Source organism: Homarus americanus, unplaced genomic scaffold (genome assembly GCF_018991925.1).
Source record: "Homarus americanus isolate GMGI-L3 unplaced genomic scaffold, GMGI_Hamer_2.0 scaffold57980, whole genome shotgun sequence".
NCBI lineage: Eukaryota > Metazoa > Arthropoda > Malacostraca > Decapoda > Nephropidae > Homarus > Homarus americanus.
The window spans coordinates 4,057,870-4,071,669 of NW_024716703.1; positions in this window are offsets into that span (position 1 = coordinate 4,057,870).

Here is a 13,800-nt window from a genome sequence, read left to right on the forward strand (position 1 = left end):
AACTTTTAATCCTTTGACGATACAGATAAATTTCTCCTTTCCTAGAGATCATGTGTCAGGGCTATTTTTTTTTTAAGTAAGACAATGAAGTCGCCACGTTTCTATACTGTTAATATTGTTTTTTTTAGCTCTCTCTCTCTCTCTCTCTCTCTCTCTCTCTCTCTCTCTCTCTCTCTCTCTCTCTCTCTCTCTCTCTCTCTCTCTCTCTCTCTCTCTCTCTCTCTCTCTCTCTCTCCTCTCTCCTCTCTCTCTCTCTCTCTCTCTCTCTCTCTCTCTCCTCTCTCTCTCTCTCCTCTCTCTCTCTCTCTCTCTCTCTCCTCTCTCTCTCTCTCTCTCTCTCTCTCTCTCTCTCTCTCTCTCTCTCTCTCTCTCTCTCTCTCTCTCTCTCTCTCTCTCTCTCTCTCTCTCTCTCTCTCTCTCTCCTCTCCTCTCCCTCTCTCTCTCTCTCTCTCTCTCTCTCTCTCCTCTCTCTCTCTCTCTCTCTCTCTCTCTCTCTCTCTCTCTCTCTCTCTCCTCTCTCTCTCTCTCTCTCTCTCTCTCTCCTCTCTCTCTCTCTCTCTCTCTCTCTCTCTCTCTCTCTCTCTCTCTCTCCTCTCTCTCTCTCTCTCTCTCTCTCTCTCTCTCTCTCTCTCTCTCTCTCTCTCTCTCTCTCTCTCTCTCTCTCTCTCTCTCTCTCTCTCTCCCCTCTCTCTCTCCTTCAAAACCTGGGAGTGGCGTTAGAGTCAAGTGGGGCTGAGACAGGTCAAGAGGTGCCTGGTGGTGACGCTGAAGGTGTACTGGCGTCTAGGTGTCCTGTTATTGATATAAACACTGAAATGGATTTTTTTCTCGATAAATTACACGTTTGTCCTTTATAGTTATTGTAAATATCTCTTCTTCAACGATAGTTAATATAAAATTGAAGTAATTTTACGATATGGAGGATTACCAGTAGACACCTCGGCTTATTTCACCAGATGATAAATTGAATTAAGAATCATTACATATATTGTTTTTTCTAATGTATTTACTGACTGTGGCTGTGAATTCAACCGTATTTTACGAAAGGTGTCGTGAAGACGTTGAAATATTCGGTCTGTAAAGGTTACAGCAGCAAGGTATAACGGGTCCAGAGGTAATCATTTAAGTTATATGTCAAAGGTACAATCACAATGCTTTAAATTATGGTTATCTACAGTATACATGTCACCGTTTCATTCTCTTTTGAAATATTTTTCTTTTCTATCTTATTTTACTTTTTATTTCTAGTCAGTTAATTATAATTCTTCGTAAGTCTTAATTTGAGTCATTAAGCGCATAATTATTTCCAGCTTTTAAAAAAATAACAGTTAAAATTTACGTAAGAGGTGAAAACTCTTTAGCATATGGCGAAGATGAGGATTATCTCAGTGTCTCAGATAAGACGTAGATCAGCTGAGCACCTCAAGCAGGGTTACCTCAGCATCACTCTCAGCTCAGGTGATAATGAATTGCACATCTCGTATACTCACCTGTGAGACGAGACGGTCACCACCTGGCTTACCACAGACTCATACGTGTCTAAAATGTTCTCAAATACATTACAAGATGGAGCTTCAGCTTAGATGGTTAAAATTTGGTGTCTTTTGGGCGTGAGGTTGACCGTGACGTGATAGGTGTCCCCCATCAGGTAGCGCCGCTCGGCCGTTCTACAGTATAAAATATATCACGCCGAGACGTTTGGTGGCGGGTCACTGACAGGTAACGTTACGGCAAAATATTTGTTCTGGGTTTTGAAAAGTGACGTGTCTTGCTGCTGACGTTTGTTCTGCTTTGTGTTGTAAGTTTATTTTGTTTTATCCGTGAGTTATGTGTTATATGTATACCGGTACGTGTTTATATGTGAGTGTGGTTGAGACTAAAGGAGGAAAACTAGTTAGATAATATACGATACTCTGTGAGTCTTGTACTGTGTTATATTTACAGTCAAAATATCACAACATATAAGGCGTATGACCTGATCTGTATGTTATATAAATGTTTTTACACCGTAATTGGACAGTTTGTTTAATCAACATAAAAAAATACAACGAAAAAAAAAAGCTTACAGAATAACAAGGTAGTTGATGATGATTCAGTCCAGACAATGAGAGCTGTATAAATAATCTTAGGACCACAAGGTTGAATATATTACAATAGTCATCTGTGTAATGTGCAAAACTTGAGGATGAATTTACTGTCATTCTCTGATTATAAATGTTAAGACACTAATTTTATATATGGGTAGATATTAACAAATTGACTCTCACTGGCTAGCCTGAGACTAGTAGAAATTTGGGAAGGACTAGAATTAGGAATAGACGCAGGTAGTGGTCCAGGGATAGGTGACTTCATTCCTCCTGATATACCCAAGGATATAGAGATCAAAGCTAAACAGAAATCATTAGCTTAAATAGGTTTCCAGCACTAGACTCTATCCTTGTGTATCCCTTTGATTTACAAGGTATGATTAGTATCCGGGTCTTCGTTTCAGTTGTAATCTGTCTTCACCTGTGCACTAGATACATACTGTGGTCATTATCACCCGCTTCAGGTATATGATGAGAACACGTGGGCCTCAGGTATGGAGGATCACACTTACTTCTCCAGGAACTATCTTGAGAGGTGTCGCTGGGGCCGTATGTCACCCCGCTGTGGTTTATGGGGGTGTATGGGGCGAGGTGGGGTACAATTGGTCGACAAGTAACGGGGCTAAGTGGGGTACAATTGGTCGACAAGTAACGGAACGAGATGAAGTAGAATTGGTTAGAACTTCTCAATAAGTAACGGGATGAGATGAGCCACATTACATCTGTCTATTACCCCACCCAACATGTGTTAAGTTCCTCGTGAGATAATGGAACTAAACGTCTGAGGAACCGCAATAGCACACCCTTGTCACCAGTCCAAGAAGGTGATCATGTGTGAAAACTACCCTGCGCACACACACACACACACACACACACACACACACACACTGTTTTAGGAGAATGTGATCTCTATATGAAGTGCTTTTAATGTTCATGTGTCTTAATGACGCCTAGGGAGTTTTCAGTGGTTACTCTTAAGTGTTACATTCTATAAAATCATTTTCTTTTGTATTGGTGTTGAGAGATGTGCTTAGTGTATGCGTGAGTTAGCATTGTTTACAGTAGAATGGATAGTTTTACGCACATTGGAGAGTAACAGACGGTACACACTTGCCTGACACCAGAAATGTTAGGAATGAATTTCTTTTACACATTTCGTCCAGTCATGTTATGTGAACACTTGTGTCATCTACCGGGACTGTTGATATAAATCCAGCGTCGCGTTAGAACGTTCTCGTCTCTTTTGTTGACAAGCATGAAGTCACGGTGTTCCAGTATTATTTTTAAAACAGTTTGCTTTACTTATTGTTATTGCTGTACTAATAGTTTTTTTTTTCCTATATGAGTCAGATGTAAGAATAACATAGGTAAGGTACACATGCTCCAGAAAGTATCTATACGATTTTGTGTGAGACAATATGACACATTGGACGAAAAATTTTGACATCCCTACCGAGACAACAGGAGTCACAGTGTTCATTTTGAAACTCATTGGACCCACCATAAGGATATTTTGGGGGGGGAGGGTGTTTGTACAGTACCAGGTCATCGTCTTACAGATGGGATTAAAACTTCAAATATTTCACTTGATGCTCACGTCTATGTCTAGTTTAGAGAGCTGGAACCTTTTGATGCATACTAATACTTTTTCCCCGTGAGTCATTCCTCCCTACAATAATACCAAGCTACTTACTTATACTTTAAGATGGTGTTAATGAGTGTTAGTTCGTTAGTTTTCACTTTCTGTTTACACCAAGTTTACGTACAACCTCCGATATAAGTTATATTGTCCCCCACACTTACGATTTATTTTCTCTTGTTACTCTTTTGTCGTTTTCTTTTATGTATTCTTATTTATACTAATAATTTCCCTATTTGCGCCTCCACTGATATCACTCGATTTTTTTTCCCAAAGTGAGGTATGAGCGACCTCTATTCCTACAAATCGTTCCTCAGTTTCTCTCTTATATTTCCTCACTTAGTTTCAATTCTTGGCGTAAAGTAACAATAGTCAGATAGCGTATAGGGTGGACGGTCTTTGGGCGTTAGAGGATTACTTCGGTTTAATGTTTACTAGATTTTATAAATAGTATCAAACACCGTGAGAAGGTAATTTAGTTGAAGATAGTAAGTTTTACCTTAGATAGGTCTTCGTCATTTGAGAGATATAACGATTTTTGTAGAATAAGGAAAAGGAGATATTGTGGCTATATGGTTAAAGAAAATGGCAGTGGAGCTGAGGGTATAGGATAGCCAGGGCCAGGGAGGGACAGAGACTAGGATGAATGACATTAAAAGCTGTGGTGATCTCCGGAGAGTTGTTAAATCTAGGACTGAAGAAAACAGCTTAAAAACGCATAGAGTGGAGGGCCATGGTCGCCAACCCTCAGACAGGAGGACTTGGCACCTTGATTGATTAGTTGATGACCTCACACGGAAAGCACGTGGTGTTTTTTTCACTTGTTTACATCCATGACGTCACCCAGGTGGTAGGCGTCACCTGGGGGGCCCACCACTGAACCAACGGGACTCAGGACGCTACTTTCATCAGCTGTTATTATTACCTGACCACCGACGACCTCTCCTTCTCACTCAGGTAAAGTAATCTGCTTGAATACAGTCCCAGAATGTGGTGGCAGATAATTAACATAATCCTCACATTATAATTCTCATCACACGGCCTCACAACAGCTGTCGGTGGCTTAAAGTGCTGTTACCTTCACTCTTACGGTGAGATACAGAGTTTAAGCCTCGTGAACACACTCAGGTAATGTTTGTTATGAGGAGCGGCAAGGAGCGTCTGTCATCTGGCTGTCTAATTAAGTCATAAACGGAAGGAAAGAGTTTTATACGGAGTGGTTAGGTTAGGTTAGAGGGAAGATATAATTGAAGAAGTCCTCAACTGACGGAGGTATATTGACACAGTACAGGTAAAACACAGTATGGTTGGGGGTTGTTGTTCCTCGTAGGCTTATGGACGTAATACATATACACGATTCATGCACAAGAGTTTAAGAGCGTCGATCATTTTACAAGATTCAAATTCAAGTGGTTACGAATATCGATCCATTTACAAGATTCAGACACAAACGTTTACGAATATCGATCCATTTACAAGATTTAGACACAAACGTTTACGAATATCGATCCATTTACAAGATTTAGACACAAACGTTTACGAATATCGATCCATTTACAAGATTCAGACAAAAACGTTTACAAGCGCCGATCTAAAAAAAAAATCCACTTTGATCCGTTCGTCATCCAAAACAGTCCCAAGGTTACCAACGTGTCGCGCGCCGGACCGTTCTCAAGTCAAGATAATACCTAGATGGTGTGTTTGTTGGTATACAGTTCAACCACGAGCCAGCAGATGCCTCTTACTGTCTGTGTGTTACTGATACAAACATTGGCTGTCATTTACACCTGTGCAAATTTTATCAGTTTAGTTCGTAAAGTGGGGGGAGAGGAGGAGGGGATTATTTTTATTCATTAATTTTATTTTATTTCTTTTGGAGGGGGAGGGGGGGGGGCTTTTTTTTTCTCCGACAAACCGAAAATACCAATGACTTCAGTACAAGAGACGGATGAATAGGAATAAGATAAAGCTGATAATTATACAAAGAAAGTAAGAAAAAAATCGAAAAAGTAAGTGACAGAGAAGACGAATGGGGAAGAGGCGGAACTTAGTTAAAGATTTAAAGATAAAAATAGAAAGAAAAGGAATTACGAGGAATCCTAACTCTAAAAATGAAGGAGGAAAGACTAAGAGAGAGAGAGAGTGAGAGATAGAGACAGGAAAAGAAAACCGTTGGGAGACAAAAAAGCGAGTGTTATTTACTTAAAGCGAGAGAGACGGAGACAGACAGACAGACAGACAGATATAGCGGTAACGAGGGGGTAACAGATGGCAATGACTACACCACAACACTGATCTTAGTGGTTCTCATTAACGCCACCAACACCGTCTTGGCATTATTCTCTGCCTCGTATTATTAATGGCACCTCTATTATGCTTCCCCGCTATGTGTGTGTGTGTGTGTGTCGTGGTCACTCTTCCCTTGTGTTGTTATTATCATGGCGAGAGTGACCGCATCCCCTATAGCAGCTAAAATCATCCACAGGAGAGAGAGAGAGAGCGAGAGAGAGAGAGAGAGAGAGAGAGAGAGAGAGAGAGAGAGAGAGAGAGAGAGAGAGAGTATGTACCTTTGTCTTCGTTGTTTGAGAGTCTATTAATGACCTACATGTTCTCACACACACACACACACACACACACACACACACACACACACACAGGGGTTCCGAGAGAGTATCGTGTGGCCTTTACACCCCTAAGGTGACCCTCCTTCATGGTAGTACAGTACAGACGGTAAGTTGTGTGCGAGGTCCTGGTGTTGAGTGCGAGTAAGGTTGGAGTGATTTGTGTGTGTTGGTATTGATGGTGGTGTGGAAGGAGGATGGTGGCGGTGGTGTAGAGGTTGGTGGTGGTGTTGAGGGAGGGTTGTGGTGGTGTGTGGAGAAGGACAAGAGGAAACAGTGAGAGATAAAGAAGGAATGAAGGAGATAACCAGACATAAATAACTTCTTTTTTTTTACCTAATATCAGATAAAAGAGCAACCAACCACTGCCATCATCCACCCTAACTGATGTAAGGTTCATCTGGGTGTAAATCAGTATCAGAAATCCTAAAAAAAAACAAAAAACAATCATAATAAAAAAAATTAGCACTCAACTAATCTGGAAAAACAAATCTATTCGCAAAATGTTCTGGGTTAAATACAGTTACTTCTTGCTGATAAAATTATAGGAATTTTTCTGTGAATAGCGCTACCTGTACCTTCGTCGGTAAGGTCTTAAAGTTAGCACAAGAGGTCCAGTACGGGATCGGCATGCAGGCTAGTCCACGGAGGGAGCGTGTGTGTGTGTGTGTGTGTGTGTGTGTGTGTGTGTGTGCGTGTGTGGGTGGGGGGGGCGGCAGCATCTATCTAACACTTATTTTGTCCATCTCGTCGTGTAGTCAATCAACCTCGAAGCTTTTGTACCTTCACGTGCGCTGTTGGGGAGGAGGGGGCGGGTTGACTGTGGGTGACGCTCACTAGATTATATAAGACCATAGTTAATAATATCCAATACAAGATATCAATAAAGAAAGTACAGATAATAGTAATCGTTATCTCTTCACGTAAATGTAAAAAAAGAAATTCACAAAAATACTTGATTTTCCTCGTAAGATCTGAGGGTTGGAGACTACTGCCCACTGCTCCAAATGTTTTCTGATGACCTCAATATTCATATGTTTTTAACCACACAAAAATAATTTAACTCATATTTTTTAGCTTAAACTCCAAACAAAAACACCCTCTTAAACATTAACATAAATTTACACCCGAATGAAACAAATATAGTAAACATTTAATGCACTTAAACCTCTTAACATATCAGCATTTTTTTTTCTTTTTACAGGATTACTAAACATTTTATTTCTTGTTAGACACACAGACGGAGGTACTAGAAAATATGAATGTGTACTTAGCCTAAATCACACTAACTATCGTATACACAGAGCAGCTATAGGGGCGTCGCTGAGCATGACCCCGAGCTGGGAGGGTATACGGCTCTAAAACTATTTATGAAAGATGGCATAAACCAATCTAACCTATAGGGTCTTTTTTACTTAGATTGTGTTAGGTTATTTGGGTTAGGTTAGGTTTGTTTGGTAAAGTTAGCTGGGTTGAATTAATTAGGTTAGGTTAGGTCAGGTTAGTTACGTTTATATTTTTTGTTTTTCACGAATTATTTGAAGTTTATGTCTCACGGCCGCCATTTGTAAATAAACACTTTATATAGGAGCTACGAAAATTTAACCCATGATTCTATATTAATTTAGTATCGTTCTTTTAACTTCCACCATGTGTGTCCATAGCAAGTAGTAATGGTAGTAAAGGGAAAATTAGGTCTACATCCAACCACATCCTGGACTGTCATGGGCGGGGTCCAGACTGTCATGGGCAGGGTCTTGGAGGGTCCCACGGTAACCATCCCCACGTCAGGACCAACAACCACAACAGACCATCATCAACACCCAACTACAATCACCAAATCATCCTCACTGTAACCCCCGTTTATTACATATCGCCCGCGGCTGTCATAGGGAGCTAACAGAACCAACAGATTGTGACAGAGGCAGCGGAACAGATTGTTGACGGACAGACATATGAACAGTGAGGATTTGTAATGTTCGTCGGTGTGGCGTTGTGGTTGTGGCCTCAGTCATACATATATACCTGAGTTAGGGAGGGAGTAATTTGGACGTGGGGATGTATACCTGTGTTTGTTTGTTTGTTGTTTTTGTTGTGGTAGATTGTTACTCAGGGTGATGTTGTAGGTGGTGGTGTCGTTGTCTGCCTGTCTTTGTAGTTACGATTTTATTTACACCTACAAATGAGTATTTCACTAATTACCTACGATCAAAAAACCATATATATGTACAGGTCTACCAACATCGTTATTCATTACTACTTCTATTCCATGCATCATCATCTCTCTCTCTCTCTCTCTCTTATTTAACCCCTACTCCCCCTTTAATCCCCCCCTTTAAATAGCAGCTGCCTCAATAAACCTCCTTCCTTCACACACACACACACGTAACTGCTCGGGACTTTTCTATACCAGCAATCAGACTCGCTTCAATGCCTCCCCCCCCCCCCTCCCTGCCCCAGCACCGGTTCTGCCTTCTTCTGCTAAGGGTTTACTCTTCTTTCCATCAATAGTTCCATGACTCGATTTTTTTTTGTGTGTTTTTTCCTCCCCATCATTAAGTCTGCTTCCCCATCGGTACTGTTGTCTCCTCCCCCTCATTATTACTTCCTGCTTCTGCTTCCCCCATCGGTACTCTTGCCTCCTGCCCTCATTATTACTTCCTGCTTCTGCTTCCCCATCGTACTCTTGCCTCCTGCCCACATTATTACTTCCTGCTTCTGCTTCCCCATCAGTACTCTTGCCTCCTGCCCACATTATTACTTCCTGCTTCTGCTTCCCCATCGGTACTTTTGCCTCCTGCCCTCATTATTACTTCCTCCTTCTGCTTCCCCATCGGTACTCTTGCCTCCTGCCCATCATTATACTTCCTCCTTCTGCTTCCCCCAATCGGTACTCTTGCCTCCTGCCCTCATTTACTTCCTGCTTCTGCTTCCCCCATCGGTACTCTTGCCTCCTGTCCACATTATTACTTCCTGCTTCTGCTTCCCCATCGGTACTCTTGCCTCCTGTCCACATTATTACTTCCTGCTTCTGCTTCCCCATCGGTACTCTTTCCTCCTGCCCACATTATTACTTCTGCTTCTTCCCCATCGGTACTCTTGCCTCCTGCCCACATTATTACTTCCTGCTTCTGCTTCCCCCATCGGTACTCTTGCCTCCTGCCCTCATTATTACTTCCTGCTTCTGCTTCCCCCATCGGTACTCTTGCCTCCTGCCCATCATTATCTCTGCTTCCCCATCTGTACTTCTGTCTTCCCCATTAATGCTATTCTCATTCACAATTCTGGTGGTGGTGGTGGTGGTGGTGGTGGTGGTGGTGTCAGTAGTGATGCGAGTGGTAGTGGTGATGGTGTCAATAGTGATGCGAGTGGTAGTGGTGATGGTGTTTGTATTGGATGGTATTTATGGTGTTGATTGTGATTTTAGTGGTGGTATTTGTGGTAATAGTGATGATGATGATGTCAATAGTGGTGCAAGTGGAAGTGGGGATGATAGTGGTGATAAGACATTTACCACAGGCTATAAGGTTCATATTTTTCTTCCAATAACCAAACTTTAACCCTTACTTATTATTAGGTTACTTTTTATTGTAAGTCCTTAAATATATAATAATTATTTTAGGTTCTCAAATTAAAAAAATAATTAAAATCCGGTATTATATAGTGTAGTGTGTAGTAGTATTTAATATACTGTATAGTCAATATGTAGGAATATGTCGTAGCTATGTGGAAATATAGGGCGTCCCAGAAATATTTCCCTGCCTCCCTCCCTCCAACTCACAGTTTCTCAGGGAGCAGGCAGGAGGGAGGAGACAGGGAGCAGGGAGGGAGTGAGGCAGGGAGTGAGCAGGCAGGGAGCAGGGAAGGAGTGAGGCAAGGAGGAAGGCAGGGAGTGAGCAGGCGAGGAGGTGAGACAGAGAGCAGGGAGGTGAGGCAGGGAGTGAGCAGGCAGGGGAGCAGGGAAGAAGTGAGGCAGGAGGAGGCAGAGGCAGGCAGGGAGGGTGGGACAGAGGCGAGGGAGTGGGGCGGGGGTGAGCAGGCAGGGGAGCAGGAAGGAGTGAGAGGGCAAGGAGGCAGGGAGTGAGCAGGCAGGGAGGAGTGAGACAGAGAGCAGGGAGGGGGAGTGGGGGCAGGGGAGCAGGGAAGGAGGGCAGGAGGAAGGCAGGGAGTGAGCAGGCAGGGAGGGAGTGAGACAGAGAGCAGGGAGGGAGTGAGGCAGGGAGTGAGCAGGCAGGGAGGAAGGCAGGGACTTTTTCTGGGACACTACATACGATAATAGTATAAGGAAATATTTGGCAGTACATCACGGTTAATAAATCTTCAAACACAAGACTAACGGGAGACAATAACGAGTCTACTCCTCATTAACGTCGTAAGTCAATGCCATAATTAACTAACACGATTGGTTTACTCTCACGGTATCTTAAACTACTGAGGGAGTGGTTATGACAGAACAGCTTCGTTTAATAACATGTGGCAGTCGAGTTATTTGTACCGTTTGTGTGTATTTGTTCCTCTGGTGAGAATAATCGTGAGTTTACCGAGGTGATTATGTTCTCTGTTAACGCTATGATAATTTGGGTGTTTTTGTAATTGTTGTTTTTTTGTTATTTTGTCTCCTTTCATTTGTTTATGGTAATTATTTGTTTGTTTGTTTGTTTGTTTGTTTTTTTACTTAGTTGTGTAATTTTTCTTGGTATTTTTGTTTATTTTTATTTTTTTTTTCGTTTTAATAATAATAATAATGATTGCAGTACTGTACCATCCCTCACCATTCTCCACCAGCATCACTATCATCGCCATCCTTCACCATCTCTCACCATCCTCCACCATCATCACCATCCTCACCATCCTCCACCATTATCACCATCCCTCACCATCCTCCACCATTATCACCATCCCTCATCAACCCTCACCATCATCACCATCCTCCACCAGCATCACCATCCTTCATCATCCTCCACCATTATCACCATCCTTCATCATCCTCCACCATTATCACCATCCTTCATCATCCTCCACCATCATCACCATCCCTCATCATCCCTCACCATCATTACCATCCCTCACCATCCTTCATCATCCTCCACCATCATCACCATCCCTCATCATCCCTCACCATCATCACCATCCCCCACCATCCTTCATCATCCTCCACCATCATCACCATCTCTCATCATCCCTCACCATCATCACCATCCTCATCCTTCACCATCATCACCATCCCCACCATCCTTCATCATCCTCCACATTATCACCATCTCTCATCATCCTCACCATCATCACCATCCCTCACCATCCTTCACCATCATCACCATCCCCACCATCCTTCATCATCCTCCACATCATCACATCCCTCATCATCCTCACCATCATCATCCTCTCCTTCATCATCACCATCCCCACCATCCTTCATCATCCTCCACCATTATCACCATCTCTCATCATCCCTCACCATCATCACCATCCTTCACCATCATCACCATCCCCCCATCCTTCATCATCCTCCACATCATCACCATCTCTCATCATCCCTCACCATCATCACCATCCCTCATCATCCTTCACCATCATCACCATCCCCCACCATCCTTCATCATCCTCCACCATTATCACCATCTCTCATCATCCCTCACCATCATCACCATCCTTCACCATCATCACCATCCCCACCATCCTTCATCATCCTCCACCATTATCACCATCCTTCATCCTCCACCATCATTACCATCTCATCATCCTTACCATCCTCACCATCCTTCCATCCTCTACCATCATCACCATCCTCATCATCCCACCATCCCTCACCATCCTTCACCATCCCTCACCATCATCACCATCCCTCATCCCCTACCATCCTCACCATCCTTCACCATCCTCCACCATCATTACCATCCCTCATCATCCTTACCATCCTCACCATCCTTCACCATCCCTCACCATCATCACCATCCCTCATCCTTACCATCCCTCAATCCTTCACCATCCTCCACCATCATTACCATCTCCTCATCATCCACCATCCCTCATCATCCTTCACCATCATCACCATCCCCCACCATCCTTCATCATCCTCCACCATTATCACCATCCTTCATCCTCCACCATCATTACCATCCCTCATCATCCCTTACCATCCCTCACCATCCTTCACCATCCCTCACCATCATCACCATCCCATCTGGCAGTAGAGGACGTTGAACTACACACCAACGGGTTGACAGTAACAGCGACAAGCTCCCGGCGACGCGGTGTTAACGACGGGTTGTGCTTTAGCGGAACCAACGAGTTTAGATGACGCCAAAACGCATATACTTATCACCGATGTCATGAGAGACCCTTCATTATCTCTCTAAATCGGTCTTTTAATGAGTCGGATATATTTTCTCCCAGTGTTTTTTTTTTTTTTTTAGGGCGTGTAACTTTGTTCTAACCTAACCTAACCTAACCTAACTGAACTGAAGGTATTAATCTTATCCCAAGGTTAAGAGAGTCAAGAGAAAAAAGACAAATGACTTGCGAATCATTAGGAATTATAGCGTGATTATCTGGGGGGTAATTTTATAACTCAAGAATATTAGTGAACGATTCGTATACAAACTCCATTGCTATGTAATGCTAAGAAAATATTAAGTGATTTTGTTTTTCTTTTTGTATAAACATCGCCTCTTTTCGTCTAAACATCGCCCCTTTTCGTCTAAACGTCGCCTCTTTTCTAACGTCACCTCTTTTCGTCTAAACTTGCCTCTTTTCGTCTAAACATCGCCTCTTTTCGTCTGACCATCGCCTTTTTTCGTCTAAACGTCACCTCTTTTCGTCTAAACGTTGCCTCTTTTCGTCTAAACATCGCCCTTTTCGTCTAAACGTCGCCTCTTTTCGTCTAAACGTCACCTCTTTTCGTCTAAACGTTGCCTCTTTTCGTCTAAACATCGCCTCTTTTCGTCTGACCATCGCCTTTTTCGTCTAAACGTTGCCTCTTTCGTCTAAACATCGCCCTTTTCGTCAACATCGCCCTTTCGTCTAAACATCCCTTTTGTCTAACGTCGCCTCTTCGTAAACATCGCCCTTTTCGTCTAAACATCCCGTCAACCTTTTCGTCTAACGCCTCTTTCAAACGTTGCCCTTTCGTCTAACATCGCCTCTTTCGTCACCATCTTTTCGTCTAAACATCGCCCTTCGTCTAAATTTCGCCTCTTTCGTCTAAACGTTGCTCTTCGTCAACATCCCCTTTCGTCTAACATCGCCTCTTTTCTAACATCGCCTTTGTCAATTTCGCCTCTTTCGTCTAAACGTTGCTCTTTCGTCTAAACGTCTTCGTCAACATCGCCCTCTCTCACCTCTTCGTCTAAACTCCTCTTTTCGTCTAAACGTCCTCTTTTCGTCTAAACATCGCCTCTTTTCGTCTAAACATTACCTCTTTTCGTCTAAACATCACCTCACCTCATTTTATATT